This window comes from Mesocricetus auratus, unplaced genomic scaffold, assembly GCF_017639785.1.
Source record: "Mesocricetus auratus isolate SY011 unplaced genomic scaffold, BCM_Maur_2.0 Super-Scaffold_100013, whole genome shotgun sequence".
Taxonomy (NCBI): domain Eukaryota; kingdom Metazoa; phylum Chordata; class Mammalia; order Rodentia; family Cricetidae; genus Mesocricetus; species Mesocricetus auratus.
Window position 1 is genome coordinate 43,924,154 of NW_024429196.1, and position 17,887 is coordinate 43,942,040.

The window sequence follows — 17,887 nt, forward strand, 5'->3', positions numbered from 1 at the left end:
ATACCAACTCTGAAGACATGAAAGAAGCACATGCCAACTTATGAAATCAAGTTATTGGTGCTTTCTAAATATTAGCTTAGTGAACAACATTTTACTTCAAATTGAAAAACTTTTTTTGCAAAACATGGTTTCTCTGTATGCAGCTTTGGAGCCTGTCCTGGAACTCACTCTGTAGATCAGGCTGGTCTCAGACTCACTAGGATCCACCTGCTTCTGCCTTCCCAGTGCTGGTATTAAAGGTACACATCACCACTGCCTGGCCAAACTGAAATTTTTGTTGAAATATGTTTTTTCAGTGTATTTTCTGAAGAGCCTAGATGTCGAGTATAAAATAGATCCCAAAACAGCACAAGCAAGCACATTTATCCATGATTCAACACTGGTGATTATTTGAGCTATTTGCTCCATAATTCTCGGCTCAGGCAGTGAGCTGGTAGAACTGTAGACAAGCTATTTGGAAACCATGCTTTATATTCTCCCTGGGATGACCTGATAGAACAGAGGAGCCCTCTCATACTGCATGTTAGTGGATTAGTTACTGCGCTTGCAACCAATTTTTATCTTTGTATCATCAACTTAATAACTACTTTCTGAAGTTAGAAACTTACATATCCAAGTGAGTAGCAAAGAAAAAGATTGTTTACCTGAATTTACTTTCTGTATGAATGAGGTTGTAAGAGCCTGTTACCTGAGAAAGTTAGGAATACCAAGGCAAGAGGATTTGCCCAGAGGTCATGACTCATAGATGCATTTAGCTGAAGTGAGTGGGGGGAAAATTTGAAGGCATATGGTCATTTGAAGCAGTTGACAGAGAAGAGTTGGGGATGAGATCAGACCATTATTATGAGGGTAGCAGTGCTTAGCTATGGCCAAGCACACTGTGGGATTATGTTTCTAATGTGCTGAAAGTTCTTGCTGCTACTCAGCGCAACTCTAGACACACAGTTGTGACATTACTGGCTTCTGATAAAGCCACTTTCATTACCAAAGTTAAAGTAAAAATAACTGGCTGTTTTTTTGTAAGTCACTTTTAGAATTCCATGTGTGGCCTTTTTGCCTTATGGAGCAACACACACACACACACACACACACACACACACACACACACACACTCACACCATTGTGTTTCTATGCCCTGCTCTGTGCAGAACTGTTATATCTGTTGCAAACCCATCTGCTTTGTTTATCTTCATCTATATCTCCCACTTGACCCCTATGATTCTGGTGTCCTAATTCTCTCCTGCATGTTACAGTAGTCTTTACCTGCTGGGTGGAGTAAGTCTACTTGCTTCCTCCATCTCCTTGTTCCTCTTTTGCTCAGAACTGATCACCCCATCCCTATGCCTAGATTACCCTGCTCTGATGCAGCAACACTAGATCAGGAAATGTAGGCATTTGGCCTATTAATGTGCCAATGTATCTGTCAAAATGATGCAGAGAAGTCTAAGGAAGCAATCCCCTCTGGTGCTTAAGCATCTGATTAAACAGAGTAACTAAAAATGAAATTAGCCTTCAGAATGAGAATATTAAAAACTAGCATTTTCTTCCTCAAAAGATGGAAATACTTCCCTGTGAAATTGATGTGACTCAGGGTTAGGAAAGAAGGGCTCCCATGAAGGCCTGAAAACTGGTAAGAGTGTGTGGTAAGAGCCCTGAGAGCCCATTTTTAGGATGGTGCAGAGGCTGTTTCCATTTTGCACCATTGATAGAGTATCCTACTGTTGACCCAGTAGCTTTTGCCACCATATTGCCAGGGACACGCTTGGCAACATTGGACTGAGAATTTGGGTATTTTCATTTTTCCTTTTGGCACGATTCTCTTCAGCATTCAATTCTGGGATGAGTTTCCCTGGCACATTTGGAAAACTTGAATTGGCAAGATGCTGAGCTCTGAATTTTCCCAGATTTCCTTTCCAAGACACTGCAGATTGCTAGAAATGTGTCACATCAGACAGGCCTTCATTCCATTCCCCCATGGCCCTCAGGTCAGCCTACTCCATTTTATCAAGTCTGCCTTGTTCTGAAAGTATCATCTCTGTACTCTAATCCTGTGAGTGGAAATCACCTATCATTTGGGAAGAGGAATGAAGGAATGTGTGGGTTGTAAAATGGATTTACGTTATGTGGATCTGGTTTTATTTCACAGCATTTGTAGGATGTGCCTACATTATAAGCATTTTTGTGAGAAATAACATTATAGAAAAGTCTGAAGAAATATTACCAGGTTATTGCCTTATTTTGCATAACTCAAACTTAGATGCTATGAGAGTGATCCTGTTCTAGATGCTTGCCTTGGGGGTTCTGAGTCCATAGCATGCTATCTCTTCAGACAGATTTCTGAGTCTTTGTTCTGAAAACCCCCTACTACTAGATACAAGGTGGAAAACAAGGTACTTAAATGTAAACCTCACTGTCTCAATTTATGATATTAACTTGTGAAAAATATGCACATTCATTTGTTGGTAATTGTGTTCCCCTATGCATATCTAGCCCTGTCACAAAAAGCTTATCTGGCCTGGTACCTAATAATACAGTGGCTGAGTATCAGGTTTTGTAAGTTTTGTTTATGATTGTCTTTCCATGTCAGTGAGAAGTAAAGGAGCTATCTATGTGTGGAATAATTCTATGTGATGTTATTGATCTTGTTTCCTGGAGGATAAAAAGTTACTTTGATGTGTATAAGACTTTATGTATATTTTGTATTTCAAATATGTTACTTAAAATAATAAGATTATTATACTACTCAGTCCAAATGACTGGACAACTCTAGTTCCCATGTCTCTGGAATGATATAACCAGTTAAACTGAGTCAGTAGTAACTATGCCTTCACTCATTTGGACAAAGTTTCCATTTCTTACCATGCACCCTTATAAACATGGCCTAGTCTAGGCTGTAGTCACCTTGGATCTGCTTTAGAAGTGAAGTGTGTGTGTGTGTGTGTGTGTGTGTGGTGTATACATATATGGGTGTATTGTGATATATATATGTGTGTGTGTGTGTTTGTGTGTGTGTGCATGTGGGGTGTGTATGTGATGTATGTACAACAGAAGTGTTTTAAGAAGATAGATATGGTTGAAGGTGAACTTGTTGAAATACACACTATTTGTTTGAAATTTCATTAAAGCTCGATGTGACCCTCAAGACCTTATAGAGAGAACCAGTCAACCAAAGAAAATGTCATGTAGCAGAGCTATATTTTGCACTGTGAGGTCTTCACCATCATGTTCATTGTCATGATTTACATGCATCTGGATGAAACAGATGCCAAAGCAACATGTTTTAGACCAGGAGTTTGAAAATAGGCTCAAAAATTAGTTTCTGAGGGAATAATGTTGCTTGAAGTGATTATAACATTTTATTTGCTGTCTGAATCTTCAGGATCTACTACACTTATTAAGTGGCTTCTCTAAAAATCCCTCTGCCTGGTGAATGAGGCCCTTAGAAACCACCATGCCTTTTCATAAGCCTGTTCACTGTGGTAGCTACCGAGCATCGTGGTATACTGGGTACTCACTTCAGCTAACTTTGAGTCAGTCACACGATGCAATAGGAATTTGTGGTCCCCTTCAATAAAGTTGGCCTTGTTTTGTAAAGAATGGCTTTTGGAGATGGCCTGAAAATGTAAGACAACTCACCCATTCTCAAAATAACGCCCTTATGCATGACATACACTGAAGACTATCTGTCTTTTCCTCTGCTCAAGTGTGTCTACAATGATCATCAAACTGAATTATTCCTAAGAATCCTGTGGAGTTGTCAGAAGTCTGTTCCATGAGGTCCTGGTTTAGAAGAAACGATGAAACCCAGGAATCTGCATTGTAATAAAGAATTTGATACAGATATTTGGCATGGAGCACACTTACAAAATCTGAAACCAGAATTCTTTAGTTGAAATCACACTCTAGTCAGATTATTTAACCTTATTAGACCTCACTTCATTCATCTACATAATAGGGATAATAATATTTCTTAGGGTTGTAGTATGGATTAAATTGGTTATTCCAGGTGTAATGCTTGCTATGCTTCCTATAGTGTTTATTAAACTGCAACATGCTCATCAAGCCAAGCTAACAAATTAAGAACATCATGGAATAGACTGCTTCAATCATATTGACATTCTGTTAATATGTCATTGAACTCAACTAAGGGACGTTGGTGAGCAAGAAGTTATTTAACAGAGTACCACAACTGATTACCATTGCTTACAGAAAAAAAAACTCAGCTTTCATCTAGTGTCTAAAACTCTACTTATTTGTCTTGTCTCAGACAAGGTGCCACACTCGTTGCACAAACCCTGTGTAGGTGTGTTCCTTATATCTGAGATATACTTCCTCTCACTTCCAGTACCTTGACTTTGATTCTTTGATGCTCTGGATTTGGCTCAGAGAGCACCACTTCCAAGACATGCTTCCTGATTTAACTAAGTGAAGCATGCTGTCTGTGCTCATTGAACATATAGCTCAGATCTTTGATGTACACCACAGGTGTGTATTTTTCTATGTTAGCCTTCTGTATTCAAGACCAGGAACTGTAGAGCAGAAGCCATGCCTCTTTGTTGTATCACTAGCTTAACTTCCTAACACAGTAAATAGCTCCTGGAAAACACTGGATTTTGTTTGATGGGGGATCTGGGTGGAATAAAATATGTCTGCATAAAAAGTGGATATTTGGGTGTTTTTAACAAGGTGAGAGGGTAAGAGTAAGCCAGTATCCTTAGATTAGAGAGATCTGCAAGACTGATCGTCAGAAGAGCTGCCCTGTCCATGGCACCAGAAATCTGAAAACAGTGGAGGAAATAGTCAGTATTGGATCTGGGTGTCTGACAAGCAGAATTTGGTGAGAATTCCTTCCTAGGTGCACAGTGACATAAAAATACAGTGGGATGTTGGGGTATGAAGTCTTGAAGGAGCAGATTCAATGCTGTGATTAGCAGGCCCGAACTGAACACTAGGGAATATGCGGTAAGGCATTTGAGGCAGTTGACACTCTCACTGTAGGAATAAAGGGAGCTCAGAGATACTGCTCTTTGGGAATACAGGATGCACGCTATGCAAGTAGGTCACCTTGGCTCCCAGAGCCAGAGAAACATGCAGTGGATTGTCTCAGCCTCAGACCCATCAGAAATACACTTTCTGTCATGAACCACAAAGGTCACACTTGCAAAGAACTTTATAGAATAGTTTTTCTCAAGGGTGTGGTGATGCTATTGACAACAGATCTGCTTAGATTTTAGCTTTTTTTTCATTCTTGTCGTTTTCTATATATTTAGACATGTCAGAGCATTTGTCATTTTCTGTATGTATAGATATGTATGTGAGAGATTGCTGTCTTGGATTCTCCTCTCCAAGGAACCTGACAGGGCCATTCATGCAGCCATTCATTGCTCAGTGGTGGCCCCTGCTGGTAGGAAAAACAGCAGCACTTACAGAGTCTAACATTAATTCTGATCATGCCATGCGTGCAACCAGGGGAATTTAAAGCAAGCAGGAGGGGAAGAAATTGGAGGAATGAAAACGTGTTGAGAGAATTAAGGGAAATCGCTCCTGTCTGGGATGCGTTGGTGAAGTGCTAATGCAGAAAAGTGCTTAGTCTGAAGACTCCGTGTGCACCAAATCCTCCACATTCAGCCAACTCAATATTTAAAGCCTTGCTGGGAACCAAGGTAATACATTGTGAGAGACACCATTGCAAACTTTTATTTGATGTCATCCAGAACTACTAGGTAATGATTAGTTCTTAAAGATATCTTGCCTGTTTGTTTGGTTAGAAGTTCCTACGGATTTCAATTGGGGTACAGGGTGTTTAGGTTCATCTGCTCTTGAGTAGGAATCAGAGTGTGAGTCCTCTCGTGGGACCCCTGCTGGGATGAGCGCGTCTCTTTCTGTATGCATTTCTGGATGTGTGACCATCCCTGATGCACATGCTGTATTTTACAAAGCAAGGAAGTTACATAGAATTTCTGTCTAGAAACTGTATGGGAAGAGATGGTGGAAGAATGCATAACAATCAAATAAAAGTAGAGGGGGGAAGAGATGAGATTGCAGTTGATTATGGGTCTGGCAGCAGATGTTCTACACGAATCCAACTCGCTGCAGCCAGTCTGTTTCCATGGCAACAGAATCAGTAATTATTGAGCCCCGGCACTCCCCCCCACCCTCCTTCCCACCAAGGTGGAGGCTGATGAATGTGAACTATCTCCAGCTCCTTCTTGTTCCTCATCTTTCCCTCGCTTTCTTAAGACCTTTATAGGAAAAAGCAGAGGCATTGAGAAGAACTCAGAAAAGGGAGCTATCTCTGTCTTGACAAAGATTGTAAGAAATTAAATTACAAGTGATCTTTTTCCTTGTTATAGTATCAGATTAGAGAATAGCTCTTCCCAGAAAAGCCGATGATCTCTGAAGATGCTAAATAAATGAGCAGGAGTTTCCCTGAAATGGAAGCTCTCTTTGATTGGCTGATCTTTCCACAACTCCTGCCAATCGGAGCACCCCTGGGTTTCAGCTCCATAAACATAAGCAAAGCTACATGCTTATTCTTCTGGACTTGGAGCGTATTCCAGTTGAAGGTGTGCAGCGGGTCTCTGTTCACATGGCTCAATTGGAAACCTGTTTCTTGAACAAGCTTACTGGGGAGCCATCTGGTCTTCCAGCTCACTGTCCTTCTGGGGCACGACTCTAAGTCATTATCTGTGGCAGCAGCTTAGAAGCAGTGTGTGCCGTTGGGGAAGATGGACTTACGGAAGCTTGGTGAGTAAACCTCCGCCTTACACATCTGTGCATGGATATTAGCAGGCTGAAATAGAATGTAGCTTTGTTCTATTGTCTGCCAAGAAAGCCGGCTTGGAAGGAGCACATGAAAGAACACCCAAGCAAGGGTTCCCATGATGTGGGAGACTGTTTGAAAAGGCTGCATGCTTTGTTTGGTTCTGGCCGGATTTGTAGTTGATTGTAAATTATATTTGGATGTTGGCAATCTAGTTAGGATTAGTGTGAGCAGTGGAGTTCTGTTTGTCTCCGTGGGTATTGATTAATTTCAAAGAAAATGTGTTAAAACTAAATTAGTAAGAATTAACCCTGTGCAATACTGAAAGGGAGAAAATCGTGCAGATATGGTGCTTGGAGCTGCCAGGTTGTATAGCTGGCATTTGCACTGAGAAGAGAGATGTTATTAGAATGGTCTGTCACTCTTCAGAGCCCTGACCACTGAAGGAAGCATCTCTTTTCCATGCAGCAATGTTCTCAGTTTTAGAAATGTGCAACTGGGCTAGGTCATGTCCTTGCCCCCTTTCAGGAAGTCAGTGTCCAAATTGAAATGTGCTTTTCCAAATCAGTTTCAGAGATGAGTTGAGATGCAGTCATAAAGATTTTAGCAGCCAGAACGCATGTGTGAAAGGGCTCTGTGTTACATCTCTCCAACCCTCTGAAACCCAGGGGGTTTGCAAAGTTACGTTTAGGCATTGGCTCTGTACCAGAGATGGAGTGCTCTGAGCTAATGCTCTTCTCCCTTGGGTTTAATTTTCCGATACTAGTGGTGAAATGTTTAATGTTCAGTAGTCATAGACAGACAAGCGAACAATACTGTAAATAAGCAGTGAAGATCAGCACAGGGAGAGGAAAGGTCACTGTCCTTGCAGACCTCCTAGCTGCAAACTAAGAAATGTAAGTGTCAAGAGGAAGCCCAGGCACAATGCAGAATTACACAGGAGCTATGATCTTGGCAAGTGTGAGAGGGAAGGTGTTGCCTTCAGCTTAGATTCAGAGAGTGGGGGTTGAACTTGACTTTCCATCTCTGCCTAATATCTGTTCTCTTGTCTTTGATGTTTGAGGCTTCATCACTGTTGCTTTTTACAAGAATGTGACTTTTTTATCTCATGTGAACAAGGTGCTATAGTACCCTTGGAATTTTGTGTGGGGACAGGGTTGGGGGGCTAAAGCATACCCATTGCATTTATAAAGAGAATCATGTGAAACAGTGGTACATGGGAATGTATTGGTTGGACCCTTAAAGAGTGTCCTTTTGCTCAGAGAGTGTCGTGGCTCTTCACATAGATGCAAAGTCAAATTTGTTGTGTCCTGAGTGGGAATCTTTGATGAACTTACAAAGATACAAAGGAACTAGGTAAGCTCTGCCTGTCTGAGACTTGGGAGGGGCCACTAGATGAGACAGATCTAGTCTGTCCCTTAGTGAAGCAGGTTGGTGATGGGGGACAGGGCATTATTCTTGACTGTAGGTGACAGTGCACTGAGGACCTGGTGATCTGCCAGAGCAGTGACCTGTTCTTAGCTGACATCCTCTCTAGACATGCAGGCTAGACTCTGGTCCCAAGCGGTCCCAGGTGGTCAGCTGTGCTGCCTTCCAGCTGATCAGAGGTATGCTTCTCTGTGGGAGTGAACTCTTCCCGAAGCTTCTCACTCTACCACCCACTCCTGTTGAGGCACCGTTTTGAGGAAGTCTGGTTTCTCGTAGCTACACACTCAGGAACAGTCATCTTAGAGTGATTCTCCGTCCACTTTTAGCCCCTTCTCTCCCCCTGTAGTGTCACTTTACATGGGAGAAATGCTGGCACCTGTTATCAAGAATGAGAGGGAAAAAACAAAAACAAAACAAAACAAAAACCCAGCGTTTTATAGACAAGGTAAAAATGTTTCAAAAAATTCTAAAATTGTAATTCACAACCTAATTTTGGTTCCTGGAACCATAGCTTTAAGAGTATGAAAGCTATGAACCTCCTATCCACCCCCAAGAAAATATATTTTGCATAATTCTCTCACACTTCGATAACAATAAGTTTCTGAGGATAAGCAAGTCCCTGTCCTGGGGAATAGCAAATCACTTTTATGCACAGCGTCCCCATCAACCTTTTTTGCCCCCTATGGTGTCCCCATCTCTGTGAACCTTACTGGTGTTAGCAGTGAGACTGACTTCTCTGAGTGAGGTTCTCAATACTGTCATTCATTATTAGAGGCTCAGAGGTAGATAGCTTCCTTAGTGTACCTGAAGCCCTGGATCTGATGCCCACTGTGGTCTTCTGTCTCCTGAGCTTTGTGAGCTGTTTACAAACCAGATTAATGGAATTTGCACTGTGATTATTCCTTTTGTGTTAGTGTGGGGACTGTGCCTTGTGAATATTCTACTCATTCCTGAAAGAGAAAGCTGCTTCCCATTGCCTCTTCCTGCCATTTGTAGCGTATGGGGAAGATAAAGGTAAAAATACAACACAATAAACTCACTTAATGTTTTGAAGAGAACAAAGTTACATAGTAGGAGTCTAAGAAAATATGAATATATTGAATCTCTTCCCTGAAATTAAGTGTTGAGAGTTTGAACAGGAATGTTTTACTTTTCACAGCAATTGTAGTAAAATTGATCACAATGTGCTTGCTAACCTGTGATTGTCACAGTGTGTCCAAGACAATTATGTGCTTCATAAATAGAAGAAAAAAGGGATCTTCACAGTATTCCAGACTATTTCAATATATTTTAGTTCTTTAAGAATTTCATACAATGTATTTTGATCCTATTCAACCCTCACTTCTCCCTCTAACTCCTTCCAGATCCACTCCTGATGTCTCTAATCCCTTCCAATTTCATTTCCTCTTTTGATTTTTAATGATGCACTAAACCCAGTTTGTGCTGCACACACACTCGTGAGTGGAAAGCCATGCATGGGAGCAGGGTCCACCTACTGGGTTCCACATCCTTAAAGAAAACTGGGCCGGGCGGTGGTGGCACACGCCTTTAATCCCAGCAGTCGGGAGGCAGAGGCAGGCAGATCTCTGTGAGTTCAAGACCAGCCTGGTCTACAAGAGCTAGTTTCAGGACAGCCTCCAAAGCTACATAGAAACCCTTGCATGAAAAACCAAAAAGAAAGGAAGGAAGGGAAGGAAGGAGGGAAGGAAGAAAGGAAACTGACTCCCTGACCCCACATCTACTGTGTCTAGCTCTTCAGTTAGGTATTTGGGCTCATGAGTGCCTCCACCATCCATGCTGGAATGTTGACTGGCTTGCTCTTTTGAAGGTCTTCTGAAGGCAAGCAGAACTGCTATGAGTTCATGAATAGAGTGGGGTCCTGGAGTGTTTAGAGGATACTGTTTCACTCTGGTCCTCTCTGATCTTGGCTTTTACAATCTTTCTGCTCCCTCTTCTTCATTGTACCCAAGCATTTGTGGGGAAGTGATACAAATGTAGAAATGTTCCCTTTGTGAATGAGTATTCCACTGACATATATTCACATCATTTTGATCAGCTACGAATTTCTGAATGGATTACTATCCACTGCATAAAGGAACTTCTCTGATGAGAACTGAGAGTTGCATTAACTCTGGGAATAGAAAGACAAAAGAAGGCCATATGATATTATACTAATTGAGCAAAATAATAATGATCTCACCCCAGGGGCCTAACTGGACTTTCGGGGTGGGCGTGCAGGGGCAGAGACAGTGTCTCAGTTCCTCTGTAGACCAGGGCTGGCCTAGAACTAACAGCAATCCACCTATCTTTGGCTTCTGAGTACTGAAATTATTGGTGTATGCCACCATGCTATGCCCGGACTATTTTTAATGCCTAATTCATAGATTAAGATACTGAGCCACCAAGATATTACAGAACTGGACCAGTTTATTCTTCTAAAAACTGGTAAGTTCCTGGTTTAGCACACCATTTTATTGGATACTACATTCATAAATAGAGAGTGTTTGTCAGTTTGTCAATCTGTCTGACTGGAGTCAGCCTGTTGATGGCTGAATTACAATCATCACAATAATTGAAACCAAATGAAAAAGGCACTCTGAGATAGCTGGGTAAGGTATGAATAATTCCATTAAGGAAGAAAAGTTCAAGCTAAGCAGTGATGCTTAGCTTGAGTGCCTCTTTGGTTAGTCCCCTTATACTATTGTATGATGCACAGTGGCTGCTGCGTGTCCTTGACTGGACTCACTGTTACAGGAAATGAGCTCTGCTTGGCTGTTGGGATGAAGCTGCAGGGCCTCAGTGTTGCAGCTGCAGGGCCTCAATGTTGCCCATCTCCTCATACCTTGTGTATTCCAGGAAAACTTGGAATGCCCAGAGTAATTCTAAGAATGGGACAGGAAGCCTGGGCTGTGCTTCACCCATTCTTGGGTATCAGCTAGGCTCTGAAGCTTTCTGAAGACCCATGAGTAGAAAGCAATAGGCCCAGTTTGAAAATTAGCTCTCTATGGTGAACATACACACACACACACACACACACACACACACACTGATGAAGCAAGCAAGGCCCCATAGAAGATTAGTCTTGGAAATCATTTGATGAAATTGCTTTCAAAGCAAATTCCACAGAATTTTAGGAAGAACTGATGGCTGCTTGTTTATTGTGGAGCTGAGGGGGGCAGATGGATCCTCCATCACTACACCCACAGAGCATTTCCACTTATGTCTCATAAACTGACATTCACAGTGGAAATCCATTAATAAAAAACAAAAGGGAAGGGGTTAATTTACCAGGAAGAAAAGCTATTGATCTTCTCAAAATTTCCCATTCAACATATAAAGCAATAGAAGAGCAGTATCCATGAGGAAGCTTGCAGTGCCAAGAGGAATGGGAATCTATAGGGTTTGTTTAACAAACCTGGGCTAGCTGCTCTCTGTGCCTAATCTTCTGCACATTCTACTGTGTGTGCTAGGTATGTGCGAACATTTCAATAATTACACAAAACTATGTTGTCAGACCTCTCTATGGAACAGTTATTTTCTGGTACAAAGTATATGCAAGTTATATATGAATTAAAAGGTTTTCATAGTCACCTTAAAAAAGTAGGTCAGGTAGTCTCAGTAAGATATTTCTGAACCTTATGTCTGACTTTCCATTTTAGTGTAACTGTAAAATTATTAGCAAAATATTTTTATAGAAGTTTTCATGTTAGGTCTTTGATATTTTCTCTTAAATCATATAGCTCAATTTGAATATAGGATTTTCACTTTTATTTTCGGTTTTTGTCTTATAAAATTTATAGTGGAAAAAGTAGATTGGTGTGTAAGTTATTCCACACCACATTTCCTAGTACCTGAATTGCATAACTGGTGTTCTTTGTTGTTGTCTTTTATATTAATGAAAATCGAGTGAAGTAGAAGTTTATTTGCACAGTGATCAGAGGCATGATGTAACCTGGTGCCTCATAGCACTCTGAGTAGACACTGGGCCATTCACAGCGACAAGCCCTTCTACATGCTATAGCGTCTATTCTTTCTTAATTCTGCAAGGTGCCTGGAAGACTCCTCAGGTAACAGAGACTTGGATCAAGCATTTGTAAACATGTATAAGCTTTTCCCTTATCAGTGCCTATGGAAAACTTGCCATGTAGCTGCATCTTCATCACTATACATACTATTGGACATGGGAATTAAAGGTGTACCACTTCCTTCTGAGGAAAGTCAACATTACCCCTTCTATAGCACAGTCCTTAAATATATTAACCTTGTCCTTTAATGTCACCTCCCTTGTCTTAATGCTTTTCTTGCTATTAAAACAGAGCACCAAAACCTGGGTGATTCATGATGAAAAGAAATAAATTTCACAGCTGCAGAGACTATGAAGTTAGGTAAGATGCTAGCATTTGGTAAGGCCATCACATGAGAGAGCACACATGGTCAATTCTGCTGCCTTCTATCTAGTCATGCCTCCCACTTATGTTCTTACCTAGCCTGAATTACCTCCCCATGGTCCAAATAACATCAATGTATGAATTAGAGGATTAAGATTTTAACAAATGAACTTTAGTAGGCACATTCAAACTGTAGCATTTCTCAGTTCCGGATAGATTGTGGATTTAATTTCAATTATATGCAAGCCATTGTTGAGAAGATAACTCTGTGGCAAACAGAAAATTCTTTACAAAGGTGAGAATAAATGAAGACCAGGAGGAGTTTAACTGTTCTTATCCTTTTTCAATTCTGCAGTTTGTTTAGCTGGAAAATATTGACTTTATTGACTTGGTCTTAAAATTCTTACCTTCAACACCAGATAGTTTTCTATGTCTCTATCTTCTTCCAAAAGACAGTTTAAGTATAAAACTAGCCTTGAGTCACCAAACTCTCTGATAATAAAGTAAAATCATGCTGAGAAGCCTCCTTAGCCTAGTCTCAGCACCCTAAAAATGTCCCAAATGAATGGTTTCAGCCACATCTTGTGACTGGAAGGATGGAGCTCCCTTGAAGCTCAGTCCTCTCCTGGTTCCCTCTAGTAAGGAGTTTCATTTACAGCTACAAAAGGACAAAAATTTCATATGGTATAATAACATCTGGAGTCCAGGACTTCCTTCTGGTCTAAAAGTCCCCGTTTCCTGCATGTAGCACAGAGTCTCCAAGGAGGAGGCCTAGTGAGTTTCAACTCCGCAGGGGTTTGTTGAAGTGAACTGTGTGTGTTCTTTATGGCTTGACTGGACCTTCTTCCCTGAGGCAGCACCAGCAGGCCACACAGAGGAAACCTTGGGTAGAGCTGAATCTAACAACTGAATGAGTCATTTTCCATTCCTGCTGGTATTTGGCCAAGTCAGAGGCTAAAATGCTCATGAATAGAAGGAAGTGGTTTGGGATTTAAGTGAGTACAGAGGTTCTGAGAGACAGTTGTCTATCATACACATAAGATTAGTGTTACAATACCTATCTTGAAACTGCTACAAGGTTTTGCAGTCTGCTAATATGCTGATTTATCTCAAGCAATCTGAGAGAGTCTTGAATTTGAACTAGACAAATGCTTACTGGCAGGAATGTATAATCTAAGGCCTCAGGTGATATATCTAGTTATTAGCTGACTTTTGCATCTTCTTTGACTTGTCTTTATCAGCATCTTCATGTGGGTAAGAAAGAATTTAGACCTCATGATGTATATGCTATATAGGTGTCAAATTTTTGAACATTCTGGGCCTATCTTCCAGTGATTCTAGCCATATTTTCCAGTGTACCCTGTTAGAGCCTCAGAATCCTTCTTCATGTAAATCCAAGCCAGCTGCAGCCAAGATGAGAATTGGCTTATGGGTAAAGTAGACTTTTAATTCCTGTCCTCCAGCCCCATGCCTTGGTCAGGACTTTGCAACAGAGCACACGGGGAATTTTCATCAGTGCCGGGCTTCAGAGATAAGGTGGTGCCAGCTCTTTGCTCATCCTCTTGCCCAGCGGCCTGTAGAGGTGCTGCCATCTGACAGGGAGGGATGTAGCCCAGCACTTTTGGAGCTCACTTTTCTTTGCCTTTGAGCTGTAAGCGATGAGAGACCTGTCAAGGAGAACGGTTCACTGGCATCCTTCCCAGACCTGGAAGCATAATGAAATAAAGTTTCTTTCTGACTCAGTTGGAATTCTTGCCGCTAAACATTGACGATAGCATCTGGGGTGATTCTAACATCCACTTGCCTGGTTGGAAAGAAGCACTCATTAGCTAATGGAACTTGAGCCTTCCTACCATCACCCCAAGTCAAAGGCCCTCAGAATAACTCATTTCAAACCAGAGTCACCCCGACCACATCTCAGCATATGTAGTAGATCCTACCCTTTCTTGTTGGCCAACCATTTGAAATGTGTATTTCAGAAGCTTTACCATGGACAGAGAGAATAGTATCAAAATACTTCTAAAATCTAGTCACACTGCTCATGGTACCTGAACCAAGACCACTTAGTGCCAGGGGTCTACACACACTTGAGTGTTGGGATCAAGGCAGAAAAGCAACATCTTTGATTCCTTGGCCATTGTCCAGACATCTCTGTGAAGGAGAACCCTGCAAAGCTTTAAAGAACATCTGCATGGTCATCTTCCTTCTTTGAAGCTTCCTGAGAGCTGTGTAGATAAGCTGTATAAATTCTCTGAATCTTTGGTTCCTTGCCTGTAAAATGGAAACAAAGGCACACTTCTCATAGACAGGAATAACAATAAAATTAAGGAGAAATTATGTCTGTGTGAGTGATTAGTAAACAATTTGTGTGCTGTATGATTACATTCACACTCAGGGCTCAAAGCTGGTTTGTTCATGCCTTGTTGAATGCCTACAGAAGACTTGCAGTTCTCAGTTCTTTCTTCTACATTCCTATAGAAGATCCCCGCTAAAACGGCACTAGAGCTACCCAGAAAGAACAGGAATCATACTCATAGACAAGATGCAAGGGTCAAATCTGAGTGTAGTCATCAGGTAAGATTTAGGTTGCTCCAAGGTTGCCTTTCTAATCTGTAGTGTTTTCTCATGTTGCTACTTTACTGATACTACTATAATTGACATACAGGAATGTTTAGGGAGTGACACATGCCACATGTCTTGTGGGCGATACTATAAAATGATATATAATATTTCCCCTGAATCTTCTGTCTTTTAACAACTGGGCTGTGTTTATTGTAGCAGAATTATTAGAAGCCTGTTTGTGGAGCCAAAACAGTGGAAGCTGAAGGTTGGTGATATTTTCTTCTCTGATTTTGGAAGCCAATCAGGATCAAACAGGCTTGTGCTCCTAGGGAGATGCCATGCAGCATTCCAAGAGGCTATGACCTGAGGTAAATAGTCAGTGGCTTTTGCATTTGTAAGTCAACTTGTTCTTGGTCTCTGCAGAGAGCCCATAAATCTATCTTGATAGCCCAGCCTTGGCCACCTTACTCTACCTTCACCTTTCTTCTTCTTGAAGGCAAAATAAGGCTTTGAAAATGTACACATTTTTAGTTCGCATGAAGGTTCTCAGTCCCATCCTTCCTGCTTTTCTCCCCCGTCTTACCTGCCATATAAAGGCCACCCCTGATTTAGACATTCTGCTAAGAGAGGAAAGGGGTGATCTCTAACTCTGTAACTTTCCTCATCTCTTCAATATAAGTCCACAAAGTGCTAGACCTAAAAGAGGCCTGAGTTGAGGAAAAACATGTAGGTGATTGGTGCCCACTTGTTTTGATGGCCTAATGCCCACTAAGCTGGACCCATTGGGCCTATAGGCAAGAATGGGAGAGTGTTACCTTATTATATAGAAAGGAAAAGTGCCCCAGAGAAATCAATGACATGATGCTGTCAATAGGAACAAAGTTGACATTTTCTTGCTCCCAACTTATTTAACAACTGGTGTTTGCTTACTATCAACCACTTATCTGGTAACTAACTTTAATATTGACCACTTATCAACTAACCTCATGATTGAAGGCTGTGAATATCTGTGGATTTTCTCACTTTGAGATTTAATTTTTTTCAAATAATCAGCCTTACCATTAAAATTCTCAGAATATGGAGGCTATGATGAGAAAAATGTCCAGCAAATTATATTTGTTTATATATTCACTAAGGCATTTGCATATTTACTTTTTCATTCATTTCTATTACATTTAAATAGTAGAAAAAAGGTGCCTATTTAAGTAAATTGGGATTGGGGACCTGGTAAGAGTTATTTGAAACCAACTCCAAAGTGATGGACTAACAAGCTAGCCAACAGCTGCCCTTGCCTTCTGCCTTCCCTTCTGAATAACTAAGAAATGAAACTATGCAAGTGACCTCAAGTCACCTGCTAGCCTAGTTTTACATAGCAATCTACTTGGTGAAGCTTGAGTGAACCAAAAGCTTTCCACCATACCAAAGTCTGCTAAACTGTCAGAATTGTTAACTAAAACCTGTCTTGAGGAAACAGTTATAGCCATAGTCATCTGCAATGGTTGTGATTCTGTACCACCTACAAAAAAAATGTATAAACAATAATGGGCATGAAGACGTCCTGGCCCCAAGTTTGAGCATTGCAGCCAAATGAACAGCAAACCCACCAACTGTGTGTGGCCCATTCCTGGTATAACTCTCCTTTATAAGCTTAAACCCTGTCACTTGCTTCAAGGCTAGATTAAGGTCAAAAATATGACTTGGTGGTAGAATTTTGTTGTCTGTAATATGGGCATATTGTATATCCAAAGATCCACTAGTAGACTGGCCAAATCATTTTTTTAAAAAATTCTTAGCATTGGTATTATTTTTAAATTATTGCATGGTATGGCATGTCAGCCAACAGGGTTAAATGAAGATTACACATCAAAATACATTGAAAGAATTAAGTCATTGGATCAGAAAACTCAAGTTCTTAGTCTCGTCCCAGAGTTTTAAAACTAATATTAAAAGGCTCAGTATCTATGTACATAGTGGAACAGACATCCTTGTTGTATGAATGGGCATCTTTTGGATATATGCCTAAGAGTGGAGTTGAGTCCCATGGCTCTCAATGAAGCTGTTTTGACATGGCGCCTCCATGGTACATTATCAAGGAATAACCTCTTAACTTTTGGGATTAGTCATACAAATTAGAAAAATTCTTTAGTAATTGGCTCTTCTGCAACCAGTCTGGGTTCTCGGGGTCAGGAGCAGCTTTCCAAGAAGGAGGAGGAGGAAGAGGGCCTGATATCTTGTGTGCTTTGGAACTGGTGGGAACATGCACTGACTGTGGGTTTTGCCTCTGAGTGGATGTTTAATACCTATTTTGTTATCTGGATTCATACTACAAGGTGATATGTTGGAGTTCTAACCTTAGAATGATCTTATTTAAACAATAAGTTAAATTGAAGTCAAAAGGTGAACTCTAGTTCAGTATTATTGACGTTTTTGTATTTTTTTAAAAAATGTGTGGTTGTAAAAACTTGCACTCTGAAGGAAATTAATATGAAAATATACAAGGAGAGCACAACCACCTACTACTACTTTGAGGAGAATATCCTAGAGTTTCTCCACAGCCCTCAAAAGGAATGAGCCTTGCTGGCACCTTGATCTCAGGCCTCCAGCATTCGGAGATATGCGAATGGTTTCTGTTGTTCATGAAATGCAGTCTGCAATCTTTATCATGCTGTCTTAGTACACTACTAATGTGCTCCTGAAATCATAGTTTCTTTAATGAACTTGCATAAGCCCATTGATGTATTACAAC

At 40.9% G+C, this 17,887-nt stretch overlaps 1 protein-coding gene across 5 annotated transcripts in view; it reads left to right on the forward strand.

Moving 5' to 3' along the window:
• Nucleotides 1–17,887, forward strand: part of Elmo1 (engulfment and cell motility 1) — a 515,537-nt gene that overhangs the window by 381,313 nt on the left and 116,337 nt on the right. Inside the window, exon 1 of one of the 5 annotated variants that reach the window (XM_013114691.3) lies at nt 6,271–6,747. The exons of the other annotated variants lie outside the window; for them this stretch is intronic. The gene's annotated coding sequence lies outside the window, so the exon portion shown is untranslated. Of the gene's footprint in view, nt 1–6,270; nt 6,748–17,887 lie in introns of those variants that run through there. 5 annotated transcript variants of the gene reach the window in all.